The 16,146-nt window shown below is 46.2% G+C and overlaps 1 protein-coding gene across 1 annotated transcript in view; it reads left to right on the forward strand.

The window, feature by feature from the left end:
* Positions 1–15,881: 15,881 nt before the first annotated feature.
* Positions 15,882–16,146, forward strand: part of Fam107a (family with sequence similarity 107, member A) — an 18,403-nt gene continuing 18,138 nt past the window's right edge. Inside the window, exon 1 of the mRNA XM_005387285.2 lies at positions 15,882–15,970. The gene's annotated coding sequence lies outside the window, so the exon portion shown is untranslated. The remainder of the gene's footprint in view (positions 15,971–16,146) is intronic.

Here is a 16,146-nt window from a genome sequence, read left to right on the forward strand (position 1 = left end):
AAAAAAAAAAAAAAAAAAAAAAAAAAAAAAAGATCCTTAGAGGAGAAAGTTTGGAGATGTGTGTGCCAACCTAGGGGTGCTTGGGAAATAGCCTAGGCTTTGCACAAATCATCCCTAACAAAGTGTAAAACCCAGCCCACAGGATATAAAATGAATTAACTAGCACTACCTGCTAACACGAAATGTAGCACTCTTATGAAGAAGACAACAGAATCCAGAGTCTCACAACACGCTATACACGTAAACACCCAGTATATATTCACAACTTTCTAGACACACAAAGAAACAGGAAAATTGATCCTTAATTAAGGGAAGGGGGGAAATAGCCAAGTGTGGTGGTGCACTTCTATAATCCCAGCTATTCAGAATGCTGAGGCAGGAGGATTCTAATTTGAGGCTATAGTAAGCAACTTAGTAGCAAGATTATATCTCAAAATCAAAATAAGGGCTGGGGCTATAGCTCAGTGGTAGAGCACTTGCTTAGCATGAACAAGGTCCTGGGTTCAATGCTCAGTATCCCACACAACATACACAGGCAATAGAGACTTATTCCAAGTGTCAGCGTTAGCATGTAAAGACCCTAAAGCATCTAACCCAGTGTTTGGCATATAAATGCCCAATAAATACCAGCTGCTCATTTCCAATAGGCAAAGGAATAACTTGTGCTCCCTCCAAGGCTTTGAAACACGGGAGGAAAATGCACCCAGTCCTCACGAACTGAGCCGGGCTGACTGACTGCGCAGGGCCTGCGGAGGCATCCGTGCGCGATGAGGAGAGAGACGGGCCGTCACGTTGCTGCTCGCCGTGTGAGTCCCTAGGCTCTGGGCCCCACTGCTCATTTATAACGGTGGTGTGGGCAGGTCACCTCAAAGGGCCCTTTCTCTCTAGGACTCTGAGTGCGGCTCACAGAAACTGTTTTCAGTCCGAGATAGGCCTGAACCGGGCCCGGAAGAACCGGTTGGAGAGGGAATTGGATCTCCGTTTAATGCCTTGGGGGGCACACGTGCTGGGGTGCTACTCGGCCGGGTATTATCATGTTGGGCTGCAGGCAGAGCAGGAGCTCATCTTCCAAAGGAACCTTTCTTGAGACACGTCTCCTAGCAACCAGCTCCACCAACAGTACAACCTTCAGGGACCTCTGCGGAGACACAAAGGCTTTTTGTCACTCCCTTCTTCAAAACCCCCAACCGAAACCAATGACCAGCCTCAGTGCCAATGAGGAGCACTGATGGGTGACGCATGGGGCCCTGGTGAGGGAGCTAGCAGGAGGGTGCCGACCCACCCAGCACCCCTTCCCGTCTATGAAATTACTCATGGCCTAGCTTCACGGATGGTGGCAGGCGCTTCAGGCCTGAGCTCAAAACCCAGCTTTGACCAGCTGAGTGACTCTGGCTAAGTTACTCAACCTCTCTGAGCCCCAGTTTCCACATCTGTAAGATGCGGATATGAATCACAAGAGTCAGTGTGCACCCAGACTCCCTTTACTAGTCCCGCATACCCATGCCTGGTTCCTAGGAATGGCAGCTACTCACAGACCAGCCCGGAGCTGATGGAGGGGTGCCTCACCAGAGACTTGAGGGCCAAGCCCATCTCCAAGGGCAGCTGTGATCCTGTTCTCAATGACCAACCCATAGGGACATATCAACCACCAGCAACCTTGCCTCAGGGAAACACAGTAGGTGCTCAGGAGATGGATGCCGCTATCACCCACCTGCACTTTATTAACATCATAATTAAAGGCAGACCTGCGGTCAGGGGGCTTCTACTGTACACAAGACTGGGAACAGTCTTGGTAAGAGGTTATAGTCTTTGCATTTGAACTAGCTAATACAGCCAGAGGCAGATGTATCAGCTTCCTTTGTTTTCCTAAATCAAGAGTAACAAATTATTTTTCTGCTTATAGAAATACTAAATGTCTGATCTCAGAAATAATTCAAGTTAAAAACTCAAGAAATGCAGAGAGGGGCTGGGGATTTAGCTCAGCGGCACAGCACCTGCCTGGCAAGTGCAAGGTCATGAGTTCGATTCCCGGTACCGGAAAAAAAAAAAAAAAAATGCAGAGAACTACAAAAATAAATGAATGAATTCCCCATCACTGAGCATGGTCACTGAGGACGTGTTGAATCACATCTTTCCAAATATTTTCTACATGAATTCACATAATCTCCCCATACAGACACATCTAGGTGCATATGGATGCACAAGCATGCGTAGATAATCAACATAATCTATACATACATGCATATGTAGGTGTATATAAGGAGCCCTAAATATGTAGTGTAACACTGCACATGTCATAATATACACAACCAGTTCTGTAACCTTATTTTCCACTTAATTTTCAAATAGAGAGTAGATACCCTCCATAGAAAACCTAATTCTGTAACATCATTTTTAGCCACAAACTGTCACATTTATTAAACTATGACACAGAACATTTAACCAACTCCTCTGCTCTAGACATTCGCTTTAATGCCTATCGTTTTACTATTAGAAACAAGGCTGCTTAGTACATATCCTTGACTGTGCATCTTTGCGCCTATGCTCAATGCTTTCCACTGAACCAGTTCCTAGGCGTGGAACGGCAGAGATATCGGAGGGCGCAGCGGCAGGGCCTGCCCGTGCTTCCCCGCAGGAGGACGACACGGCCAACACTCCGGCCAGGAGGAGACCAGGGCGCTCGTCACCCAAACCTTTCCAGCACTGAGTATCACTGTGTTTCGTTTTCGCCAATCTGATAGGGGGAAGATAATACTCTATTGTTGCCAGCGTGCATATTTCTTTTTCTTTCTGGTTTCTGAGGAGGCCAGGCATCTTTTCTTACATTTGTGGGCTGTTTCAGATTTCACCTACAGAGAAGTGCCCTTGTCCTGTCGTTGGCAAGGCCTTTGGGGGCGGGGGTCTCCTCCCTTCCCTCTTCCTGCCAAGAATCGGGCTCCGTAGTTTCCCTGGTGTGCTGTTTCACAAACTCTCAAAGCTCCGCTCTGACAGGATATAGCCCCAGACGGCAGAGTTCTCACCCTCTGCCTGAAGCCAGCCTGAACCTGGGTGTGTGGGGATCCAGTTCCACGGGCTGCGGACCTCCTACCACAACCCCTCTCCTGCCCTTCCATCTGCCTCACCATGGAGACTTTAGAAACCAGATCTGCTTACAGGAAAAAAAAATATTTTCTCCAAAATTCCAAATCTACACAGCAAATACATTCCAGGGCAGATTACTAGCACAACTCAAAGAGTCCTTTCAGAGAAACTTACCAGAACATTTCTTTAAAACCCAGTGTCCTTGACAGATTTAAAACAGGATTGCACGTATGCCAAGATCTATCACAATTGATAGTAGCCCAACCATTGACGCAGGAACTGCACTGGTTAGAAGTTTCCCTCTGGGTCAAGGCAGCTGCCCATATACATAAAAACTGGTATCCCATGTTCACTGAAACCTTGTTCGTAACTGCAGAATAATTGGTAGCAGATCGGCCTCTTCCTCCTAACTTTTAGGTTGCACACGCAGTGGGGTGGGTGGGTTCTGAGCCAGGCCCTACTGCAGACAGTAAGAAGCCAGCTGGTGTCGAGCTTGGCCCCGGAGTTTGTCTCCTGTGTCTGCAGAGTGCCACAGTCTCTGTTCTAAGCAGCTGAGCCCCTCTCCAGCGAAATGCAGCAACCCAGGCCCCAGCTCATGGCCAGTGATGGCCAGGGGGCTTCCGGGTGCAGGTTGGATACAAAAACCTGTGTGTGGCATTCCCTGAACAGAAAGGAAATTCACATTCAAGGGCTCCCTCAGCAAAAGAGCAGCTTTAGGAGATTTTCAAACTTACATTAAGGAACTGCTGAAATCCATAAGGTATTGACCAGGCAGGAGTGCAGGAAATGGAGAATTTTGTAAAAAAAAATTAGAAAGTCCCACATGGCTCTTGCTGTCCCCTGGTAAAGCTAAACCAGTGCTTGAGGAAGCTGACTCAGAAGGTAAAGTAAGTCTCTGTACAACACAGATTATAAAACTCCTCTTTGATCCTGTCCAGGTGCTAAGCCTGCATGAAAGAACCAACACCCGTGTAGTAAACAATCTAAGTGCCCCTCAGTCAGGACACGCAGGATAAGTTACAAATGACTTCCCCACAAACCCCTGTGCAGAAGAGCAGGACTATATGTTGACTCTGAAGGTGCTACAGTGGAAGGACACCTTTGACACACAGCGCTGAGTGACAAAGCATGACATAGAGTAATAACAGGTGTGAGGCCATTTGCATTTTCCAAAGGATAGAGTGGGACCATGATAGGTGTTTGTGGCAGGAGAGACAATTCCTGGGTAGATGCAGAAGAAGTCACTTATAATGGTTTCATCTGGGAGCGGGGTGTGGATTCGAAGAATCTGGAAAATTTGAGGTTTCCCTTTACACACATCTGTCTTGTTTAAATTTTTAGAATTTTTTTATTTTATTGGTACATTTTAGATACACATGGTGATAATGTGCATCATAGGGAATTTGTGCCTGCAGGTGATACAACTTACTACTCCTGTTTTTCCCATTCCCCTCCCCTCTCTTCAACCCTCCTTCCCCTCTTTATTTACAAAAGCTTTGTTTCCATTTTTTCCTTCTCTTTTTTCCCTTGTCCCTTCCTTTCCTTCCCCCTCCTCCCTCCCTTCTTCCTCTTCCTATCTGAACATGTTCTTCCCATTTCCTGAGGTCTGCTATACATTTTGGTCCTTATTTACACTTTTGGTCCCTCACACCAGAGAAACAATGCAGTATTTAAACATGTGTGCCCCATTTATTTCACTTAAGAGTATGGTCTCCAGGTGTATCCACTTACTTAGAACTGTCTCAAGTTTATCCTTCTTCATGGCACAGTAGTACTCCATTGTATAAAAAACCCATATCTTCTTTATCCATTCATTAGTTGATGGGCATCTGGGCTGTTTGCAAGATTTAGTATTACAAACCGTACTGCCATAAACGTAAGTGTGCATATGATGCTTTTAATTCTTTTGGGAAGATACCAAGAAGGGGAATAGCTGGGTCAAATGGAACCTCTAATTTTAGTTTTTTGAGGAATCTCCACACTGATTTCCACAGTGGTTGCACCAGTCTACACTCCCACCAATAGTGGAGAAGTGTTCCTTTTTCCCCACAGCCTTGCTGGTATTTGTTATTCTTTCAGGAGAGAGATAGAATTTTGGCATTGTTTTAATTTGTACCTCTCCAGTGGCCAGTGATGCTGAATATTTTTTCATATATTTATTTGCCATTTGTACTTCATCTCAGAAGTGTGTATTCATCTCAGATGCCCATTGTGGGGTTAGGTCTTTAAATTGAGGGTCAGACATTTTTGAGTTCTTTATATATTCTAGGTATTGGCCCTTTGTCTGAGGAACAACTGGCAAAATAATTTTCCCACATTGTAGGTTGTCTCTTCACTCTGTTGGTGGTTTCTTTTGCTGAGCAAAAGCTTTTTAATAAGATGAGATCACACTTGTTGATTCTTTGTGATAGTTTCTGTGAAATCAGGACTTTATTCATAAAGTAATAATGTCTTCAAAAGTTCTACCTATTCTATCTTCCAGCAGATTTAGTGTTTCTGTTTTAACATTTAGATCCTTGACCCATTTTGATTTTAGTTTAGTACATGGTGAAAGATATGGGTTTAGTATTAATCTTTGGCATGTACAAAGTGAGTTTTTCCAGCACCATTAATTAAAGAGGCTATTTTTCTTCCAGTGAAGGTGTTTGGCTCCTTTGTCAAAAATAAAGTAGCTCTCAGATGTGGTGGCACACACCTGTAATCCTAGCACTCGGGCAGGAGGCTGAGGCAAGAGGATCGTTAGGAGTTTGAGACCAGCCTGGGCTACAAAGTAAGCTCAAGGCCAGCCTGAAGTGCATAGCAAGGCACAGTCTCAAAAGGACAAAGAAAAACAAAAATAAAGCATCTGAGTGTTTTTGGAGTTGTTTCTGCATCTTTTAATCTGTTCCATTGATCCTCAGAGCTGGTGTTTTGTTTTGTTTGTTTGCTGTTTTTTCTTTTCTGTTTGGCCAGTGCCACGCTGTTTTTCATCATAGTAGCTATTGTGATGCCCCTTGACTTGCTTTTGTTGCCCAGAATTGCTTTCATTGCTCTAGATCTCTTCTGATTTGGGATTGTTTTCTCTAATTCTGTGAGATAAGCTGTTGGTATTTTGATCAGGATTTCATTAAATCTGTAAAACAATTTTAAAAGTATGGCAATTTTCACTATACTGGTTCTCCATACCCAAGAACAAAGGATATATTTTCCATTTTCTGATATCCTCTTCACTCTCCTTTTTCAGAGTACTGTAGTTTTCAATGTAAAAGTCTTTTACCTCCTTCATTAGATTGATTCCTAGGCATTTCATTTTTTTAGATGTTACTGTGAAAAGTGTTCCCAAGTTTCTCTCTCAATGAATTTGTTGTTTGTGTACAAGAATGCTACTGATTTTTGAGTGTTGCCTTTGTAGTTAGCTATATTACTGAGTTTGGTTATTAAATCTAGAAGTCTTTAGAAGGATTTTGGGGGTCTCCTATGTAGAGGGTTGTCTTGGTTACTTTTCTCTCGTTGCTGAGACAAAATACCCAACACCCAAAATGAAGGAAGGAAAGGTTTATCTAGCTTACAGTTCATGGAGGTTTCAGTCCATACTTGGCTGGCTCCGAGGTAGAAGGTAGCAAAGCAACAAGAGCAAAGGGGGGAATGGCAGCCGAACAGCAAACAGCCAGAGCAAAAGGGAGGAATGGCGGCAAGCAGCTTCTTTCCTTCCCTTATATTGTAAGCAGGCTACCCCCACCTAAGGGGCATGTAACTCTCACATAATCTCCATGTCCTCCTCTTCCACAGGCTCAGGATGTATACAAAGTAAGCACCCTGGCTTCCTGCTGAGTCACTTAGCCAAACCTCTAGACTCCCCAAGTTGACACAATGTATCAACCATAACAAGTATCATGTTGTCTTCAAATAATAATAATTTAATTTCTTCCTTTCCCATCCTTATTCTTTTTATTTCTTCCTCTTGTCTAATTGCTCTGATGTTTCCAGAACTATATTGAATAAGAGTGTTGATAGTGGACATCCATGTCATATTCCTGATTTTAGACTGAAAGCTTTCAGTTTTGTAGAATTTACTATGATGCTGGCTGTTGGTTTGTCATAGATGGCTTTTATCAGATTGAGGTAAAGACCATCTATTCCAATTTTCTGCAGGGTTTTTATCATGAACAGACTTCGTCAAATGTTTTTCTGAATCTATTGAGATGATCATGTGATTGTTGTCACTGGTTCTGTTACTATGGTGCTTTACACTTATTTATTTGTGTATGTTGAGCCATCTCCACGGGCTGAATCCTACTTGGTCATGGTGTACAATCTTCTTGATGATTTGCTACATTCTGCTTTCCAGTATCTTATCGAGGATTTTTGTATCTCTGTTCATTAAGGAGATTGGCCTGTAGTTCTCTTTTATGGTTGGGTCCTTCTCTGGCTTTGGTATCAGGGTAATACTTGCTTCCAATAATGAGTTTGGGAGTACTGCTTCCCTTTCAATTTCATTAAAGAGTTTCAGAAGTAGTGGCATTAGGTCTTCTCTAAATTTCTTCTAGAATTCAGCAGTGACTCCATCAGCATCTGGGCTTTTCTTTGTTTGTAGGTTTTTAATTACATTTTTAATGTCATTGATTGATATTGCCTTATTTAGAATTTTTATATCTTGATTCAACTTTGATGACTCATATGTATCTAGAAATCTGTCCATTTCTTCTGTGTTTTCCATCTTTTTAGAATACAGGTTCTCTAAGTAGGTATTGATGGTCTTCTGGATTTCTGCAGGATCTTTTGTGATTTCACTCTTTTAATTCCTATTGCATAAATTTGAGTCTTTCCTTCTCTTTGATAAGAGTTTGTGGTCCATTAAAAAAAAAAAAGAGTTTGTCCACTTTATTTAATCTTTCAAAGAACCAAATTTTCCTTGACTCTTTGTATTGTTTTCTTTTGTGTGTGTATGGTACTGGGGACTGAACTCAGGGCCTTGTGCATGCAAGGCAAGCGCTCTACCACTGAGCTACATCCTCAGCCTGTGCATTGTTTCCTAGTCTCAGTCACATTAATTTCTGCTCTGATCTGTGTTCTTTTCTCCCTTATATGAGCTCTGGGATTGACTTGCTCTTCTTTTTTCTAGAAGCTTGAGGTTCAACATTAGGTTATTTGTGCCCACTCTTTTTCTGATATGGGAATTCACCACTATAAATTTCCCTCATTGGACTGCTTTAATTGTGTCCCATAAGTTCTGGTATGTTGTAACAGCATTTTTAACTGTCAATATTGTTTAATTACTTCTTTAATTTCATCTGTGACCCATTGGTTGTTCAGGAGGGTGCTATTTAATTTCCATGAGTTGAAGAAGTTTTCGTGGTTTCTTTTGCCATTCATTTCCAATTTCATTGAACTATGACCTGATAATATGCATGAGATAATTTCAATTTCTTTGCATTTACTTAAGCCTGTCCTATGAGCTAGTATATGGTCTATTTGGGAGACTATCCTATGTGCAGCTGAGAAGAATGTGTATTCTGATGTGTCTATATTCTGTAAACATACACAAAATCCACTTGTTCAAAAGTTTGGTTCAGTTCTGATATTTCTTTGTTGATTTTTTTGTCTAGTTGATCTATTTGTGAAAGGGGGTATTGAGCAAGCAATCCAGTGCTTACTTGATTTTTCATGTCCAATAATATTTGTTTTATATAGTTGGGTGTGCTTGTATTTGGTGCATATAATACTAATGATTGTTTTCTCTTCCCTTTACAAAGACGTAATGACCTTCTTTGTCTCTCTTAATCAGTCTTGGCTTGAAATCTACTTTATCTGCAAATAGAATAGCTACTCCTGCCTTTTTCCAGGTTCCTGTTGCATTGTTTTCCATCCTTTGACTTTCCGTCTATGAATTTCTTTTTGAATTAAATGTGTTTCTTGTATGCAGCCTATTGTTGCCAGCTTGTTTCTTTTGATTGGTGAATTGAGACCATTTACACTGATGGTTGTAACTGATATGTATGGACTTATCCTTGTGATGTTATTTTCCTGTTGTTGCTTCTCTTTTTTTCCCTCCGTTTAATTACTTGCCTTGACTGGTGGATTCATTCTGTTGGGGTTCTTGGAGTTGTAGTCCTCATTATGTCTTTCTAGAATGTCCTTCAGAACATTTTGGAGTGCTGCTTTGGTGATCATGAACACTGTTGAAATTCTTACCTTAAGCTTGCTTTAACATTTTATAACCAGAAAAAGGTATTTGAAGGTGTAAACGTGATCCTTTGATAAATAATAATAACTAAGAAAATAACAATGTGGTTATTAAATAGCACAGCAAACACCAATCATGTGCCAGGCACTGTGCATTCTCTCATTTAATCTTAAAACGAGCTCTGAGTCATAGCTTAAGAAGCTGGTTAAGGCCACATGCGATTTCAAAATCACAGCTCCGCACTGGGCCTGCTTCTCCTCCTGGGACACGAATTGGGGGGGCCCCTCAGCAGGTCCTGGGGCAGCTGGACAAAGTCTGCCCTCCTGTTCCTGGGAACTCTGCTCCATCCGTTACAAACTGGGGCTCCTGAGCAAGTCAATGGAATGATAACTGGCCACCTCGGAGGGCTGGTGCAGGCATTAAATAGCGTTGGGCCTGCTGCACAGTTGGCCCAACCCTATCACATGAGCAGCTGTCACTTCAAGGGTAGGACTCTGCCACAGACAATCTGTGACCTTCGGCAGCCCACCTCATCTCTCTGAGCCCCACCCCCTTGCCTGCAAAGTGGGGCGAATTGTACCTAACTGCCAGGGCTGCTAGTAAGATTAGAGAGCAAAGCTAATGCCCAAGAACTTCCCGCCCCTCTTCCCCTTCCGAAAGCGGGTTTCCTTTCTGAGGCAAAGCACTCTCACAAGTCATGGAAGTTAAATATTCCAGAAGAAAGTATCCAGAGGCCAATCCACAAAAGAAGTCTCATCCACAAACAAAATGTGCATGGGCATGTCACCCATTGGGTGTGGGGGAGGACAGAGTTTAAACTTTTTATTGAACAATAACCTGCATATATAAAGGGCAGCTCTCGTACCCACACCACTTCATACATATAGAGAAACTGAAAACACCTGTGAGACCACCACTCAGATCAAGAAATAGACATCAGCAGTGCCTTGGAAGCCCCCTCAGGCCGCTTCCTGTCTACTATTGCCCCCCAGGAGGGTAAACACTCCCATGACCTCTCACACTGTCCGCTAGCTTTCAGCAGACAAACGTAGATTCGTAGCACCCAGCGTCAGTGAAGGATCGGGCCATCCAGTAATATCAGACTCTCACAGCGGGTGTGTGAGGTGGTGAAGCACTTCAGGAGAGTAATCAGGTAGCAGCCTCCGCTAAAATTTTAAATACACATATTTATTGGCCTACAATTTCCATCACAGTGTCTGCCCTAAAGAAACGCTTACACATGTGGGCAGAGAGCCAAGCTCAAGGATTTTTGGAGAAAATTATATGTAATAGTAAAAAGCTGGAGGTAACCTAGATATCCAACTCCAGGAGATGGATTTTTAAAACAAAACTATAGGCCACCACACTGCGTTGTACATTGTAGGAGACCGAGAAAGTGTGGGGAATCTACATGTTTGGACGTAGAAATATCCCCCAAGACACTGCAGGCAAGCTGCAAGAGCCTAGTGGTGCATGTCTGTAATCCCAGCACTCTTGAAGGCTGAGGCGGGAGGATCACAGTTTCAAACCCAACTTAGCAACTTTGTTAGACCCTGTCTCAAAAGGAAAAAAGTTTTTTTAAAAGGCTGCCGCGTCAAAAAAGTACTGTCTCTGGGAAGGGGGTGTGTTTAGGCTCAACTTGGACAATAAGGAGAAATGGCACTGTTTCAGATCTATATACAACCGGATTGCTCCAAATGCTAAAGCAGCAGTGGACTCGGGCGTGGAGCGGAAGAGCGGCCCTCATCCTACTGCCTGGGGCGGTGGCTCCTCGCCCAGTGCCTTGGCTTGGATTCCAGGAGGGCAGTTTTCTGGCCCCCAAGACCCAAGGGGCTGGATGGATGGTGCGGTGAGAAAGCCCTGGAGACCAGGATTGTGAAGGCTCCTGTGACAGAGGCGCCCTTGTTCCCGCACCTCTGCCGTGAACTCAACACCCTGTGATGTAAGGGGACCCCGGGAAGGGAACACGCCCCAGGGCTTGGTGTCTGCTCCACAGCGGCCAGCACTTTAGAGGGAGGATTTCAGGGTTTGATTCTCTGTCCCTGGGGATGGAGGAGAGAAGGGCAGGTGTCACCTCACACAACAGAGTCGCTTTGTGGAAGGAAGATGCGTAGGCAGAGGCTTGGGGCAGGTTTTCTGGGGAGTGAGGGTTTGAGGAGACAGCAGCCAGGGCCCAGAAAAAAAAAATAATAATAACCTTTAAGAATTAACCTGGTGGCCCAGGGTGGTGGCACACACCTGTAATCCCAGCACTCAGGAGGCTGAGGCAGGAGGATCATTGCGAGTTCAAGGCCAGTCTGGGCTACAAAGTGAGCTCAAGGCCAGCCTGAACTGCATAGTGAGACCTTGTTTCAAAAAGACAAAAAAAAAGAACTTGGTGGGAAGGATGGTCCAGCATAATCCTATGGAGAAGGATTCCTTAACTTTCTAAACCTCAGTTTTCCCTTCTATAAAATGGGGTATAGGCTCTTGCCGTCAAGACACACACACACACACACACACACACACACACACACACACACACACGGCATCCTGAGTCAAACTGCCTTGAGTCTGCTCATAAAGTTGCCACTTGTCCACTACATACCCTGACCTGTTCAAGATCTTAGCTTCTAGGGGCTGGGGATTTAGCTCCGCAGCACAGCGCCTGCCTGGCAAGCACAAGGTCGTGAGTTCGATTCCCAGTACCGGGAGAAAAACAAAAAATAATAATAATAATAATCTTAGCTTCTTTCCTGTTCTGTAAAACAGAAGGCTTGCTCTTCTCTCCTCTCAAAGGACCATCCCGAGGCAGAAATGGGACCACATCAGCAGGCTCTTTTCACAGCGCCTGGCACTAGCATGTGCTCAATCACTGTTTGCTATGACTATTAAATTACTGTTTATTGCTGAGCCCCTTTGTACCAAGAACTGTGCAAGGCACCGAAGACACAGCCCTGAGAACGTCCCTGTTCCCATGTTTGTGGTCTCAAGGGCAGGATAAGTGTGCCCAGAGGTATTCCTCCCTCTACTCATTCCAGGTTTCAAAGACAATACCCTGAGGTCTTTCATCTTGACAAAGTTCAGAATTCGGGCATCTGTGTTTAACTAAGATGTAATTTTCCCAACACCTCACTCTCACCACTAATCCAAAGCACAGTGCATGCCCTCAATGCGTCAAAAAAATCTACATAGTGAAGACACAAAAAGCGGAACATAAAAACGGATACAGCCTCCACTGGCAGTGTTTTCTATACCTAGACAGTCACCTGCCCTACAGTCCAGAAATTCAACTGCCACGGGTCCGCCCAACAGAAACAAGGGCTCACGGTCACCCAAAATTCACAGAAGGATGTGCATAGAAGCTTTATCAGCGATGGCCAGCACCTGCAATCACCCGGATGTCCATTCACAGGAAAAGGTACCGCCAACCTGTGAGAGAGCCATAAACAGGAAAATTATTCAGCAATAAAGAAGAATAAATTACTGAGACAGCAAGAGCATTAATGACTTTGAAGCTTACTGCTGAGTAAAAGAAGCCAGACCCCAAAGAGGAAGCTCTAAGATTCCATTTATGTGAAGTTCTGCAACAAGAAAATCGGTTCCATGGTGCCAGGGGCCAGGAAAGTGCTTACTGTGGAGTACGCCGGCAGGAGGAATACAGGTATTTCCTGGGAAGATGGGCAAGGAGCGGAGACTGCTTTTATATCTCAGACTTGGAGGTGGTTAGACAGGCGGAACGCTGTATAAAAGCCGGGCATGTAAGATCGGGACGCATTAGGATTGCACGCTCTGCCTCAGTTTTTAAAACGTTTCAAAGCAAGGTTCCCCAAATGCTATTCCATGTGTGGTAGGCTACGGACGACGTGCGTTAGGCCACCGGTCTCCATGACACTTTCCAAACTGAGGCATCAGCTTCTCGGGGACACAGTGAGCAAAGTGCTGAAGGGGAGACTTTGCGGATAGGATTATTGGGGTCTCCGACTCCAGGAGACTTTTCTCAAGAATCAGGGCATGAAAACCAGTCCGGGCGGCGTCGGGAGGGACAGGAGCAATGCCTTGCTGTCAGCCAAGATGGAGTTGTGGCTGGCTGCACCTGGGTATTTTGTGCGATGTACAAGGGCACTGCTTCTGGAAATGTGTGCTGGCCGTCACGAACCAGCGTCATAACTAAACTGACATCTGCTAGCCCTCAATGCGGGGACAAGTGAGAGCCAGCCATCCATACCAGCTCAGGCCTGAGGAAAGACTATCTGTTCCAGCAACCGCCGAAGACCCAGGCAGCTTTTCAAATCAGCCTTGCCTTTGCAAGGGGTTCGTGTGAGGGGCGTCTTCTCCACGTAAAACCCAGCCATTCAAGGGGACGCCTCCACCCTGGCCACTGAGCTTCGCCGAACAGAGGGTAGCCTTATTTTCAACAGGTCTGTCACACAAAGGGGACTGGCCGGCCTGCAAGAGAGCTGCTCCTTCTGAACTGCTGGCTTTGTAATGCTAATGTTACCCTTGGGCCCAGCCCTGCTTCCCAAGTCCCAAGGAGCTTGTGTCTCCTTTTGAATTGTGGCGTAGGTCTGTTTCTGTGTGCTGGAATTTTCTTCTACAGATAAGGTTACTTGTCCCCTTTATCCTTTAGTCTAAAAGACAAGAGAGGCTTGGCCAGCCCCGAAACACTCTGCTTCTTCTGTGCGCTCCTTGGTGGCAGAGCACACAAATGGGAGTCCCGGGGGGAGCGCGCAGGACCCCAGCCCCTGCTGTCCTCCCCAGTAGCTCAGGCAGCCTGCTCTCGGGGCCTCCGCTGACTGGCCCTGGCTTCCTCTCTGGGGAACTGCCTCTCCCAGGACAGGAGCTCAGCGTGAAAGAGCACAGATTCAGTACCCTTCATAGCAGTGAGGTCATCCAAACCATGGAAAGTCTGAGGAATTGTCACAGCCCAGGGGAGTCTCAGGGGACAGAGGACAACTCAGTGTAATATGGTACCCTGGATGGGGTCCTGGAACAGAAAAAAAAAAGAGACTGGGTAAAAACTAAGAAAATCTGAATAAAAAGTCTGGACCTCAGTCGGTAACATGCATCAACACTGGTTCATTAATTATAAAAACGTACCATAGCATGTGCACATATATCTATGTACATGTAAGATGTTAGCAATGAGAAAACCGTGTGGACTGTAAGGAACTGCCATATGATCTCCTTACTTTTCCTCTAAATCTAAGACAATTCTAAATTAAAAAGTCTTTTTAAAAAAATAGCACGGGTCATATAAATGTGCACAGAGACACACTGCAAGGACTATAGAGACCTGTCTCTCTGGAGAGGACTTTGGTCCCAGCCCTTCCTTGCTGCAACTTCATGAATGTCTACCTGATCCCCCTCTGCCCCAGGGACAGCATCCTCACCCCACCTACCTGCTTTCTTCCACAGAAAGAATACTCTCCTCAGGCCAGATTTCATAGTGAAAACGAAAAGCAAGGACGAAATGGCTCAGGTAAGTCAGTCCCCCCTCAAAAGAGTTCCCCTGGGCCAGAGCACAAGCAGCCTTGTGCTCCACAAAAGCACATCCCTGCACTCCTCCCCTCCTGTGCCCCACTGTAATCAACAGCTGGCGCGACACCCCCTGCACCAAGTTTTGGTGCCACCTGGGCTCAAATTCCAGTTCTACTACTAGTGGTCACTGAGCTTGGGTAAAATCCTGGACTGTTCCTCATCTCTCCCGGGGGCACGGCCAGAGCTGGGTCAAAGAGCCAGCAGATTAAATGGAATGAGCAGCCAGGGAATACAGCTCAGCGGCACAAGTGCCTGCCTGGCAAGCGCAAGGTCCTGAGTTCGATTCCCAGTACCAAAAAAAAATAAAATAAAATAAATGCAATGAGCTGAAGACTGGGTACCAATCCTTCCTCTGAAAAAGGCTGTAAGATAGAGAACCCCAGGTGTCTGCAGGCTGCAGGGCGCCCCTGAGGCTGGTGGCTGAGAAGGGACACGATGGTCTGTGAGGACCCTGATGATCAGGTGCCAGCTGGGGACCTGGGCGGTGTCGGGGGGGTGTCAGGGGAGCCCCTGAGGCCCTAGGTGATGTCTGAGAAGCCTCTGACCTCAACAACAGCCCAACACCAGCCAGAGAGGGCTCCACTGGCAGATGACCTGGCGGGCAGCGAGGCTGGTGAGGACACAGAGGCAGAGGAAGGTGGCACCAGGTGGCGGAGGTCCCACAGCCGGTGCAGGGTTCCTTGGCCCACCCTGGACACCACTGACAGACGCCATCCAGGGCCCTGCCCAGCGCCATGGGGGAGGGGTACAGTTCTCGGGGGCAGGAGGGGCCTCCGTTTCCTCTCCTGTGTGAACCGGAACGTTAACAGCCCTACTTCAGGGAGCTTTACAGACGAAAAGAAACGGGACGGGAAACGCTGAGATTCATTTTTGTTTTAGAAGCAACAGCACAGCACCAGACAGTAGATAAAAGTGTCAGCCTCTTACCTCCCCCGACTGCCCGTTCACTTTGCCCGCTACACCCGTGTCTACCAGCCCTGGCTGTCAAAGGACCGGCAAAGCCAGAGGAATCGGTCTCCAGGCACCAGAGCCTCCACCCTCCAACCCCCACCCCAGCCGAGCCCCGAGCCCCGAGCCCCGAGCCCCAAGCCCTCGCCGCCACCTGCCACGGAGGCTTTGGAACGCTCTGCTAACGGTACCGAAGGAACCAGCACAGTGTCTGTGCCCGCTGTCCTGAGCACTTCACACACACACACGCTGAACCAGGTAACGGCGCAACCCATTTCACAGGTGCGGAAAGTCAGCTTCCGCCAGGCGAGGTTGCTAAACTGCAGGGGCTGGGGTCCGATCCCGGGCAGGGGCTTCGGCGCCGCGCGCCGGCCTGCAGCGCCGGAGGAGGGGCGGAGCGGAGCGGAGCGGAGCCGCGGGGGAGAGGCCGGCGG

This window comes from Chinchilla lanigera, unplaced genomic scaffold (genome assembly GCF_000276665.1).
Source record: "Chinchilla lanigera isolate Chin_1 unplaced genomic scaffold, ChiLan1.0 scaffold00029, whole genome shotgun sequence".
In the NCBI taxonomy this organism is placed as follows: domain Eukaryota; kingdom Metazoa; phylum Chordata; class Mammalia; order Rodentia; family Chinchillidae; genus Chinchilla; species Chinchilla lanigera.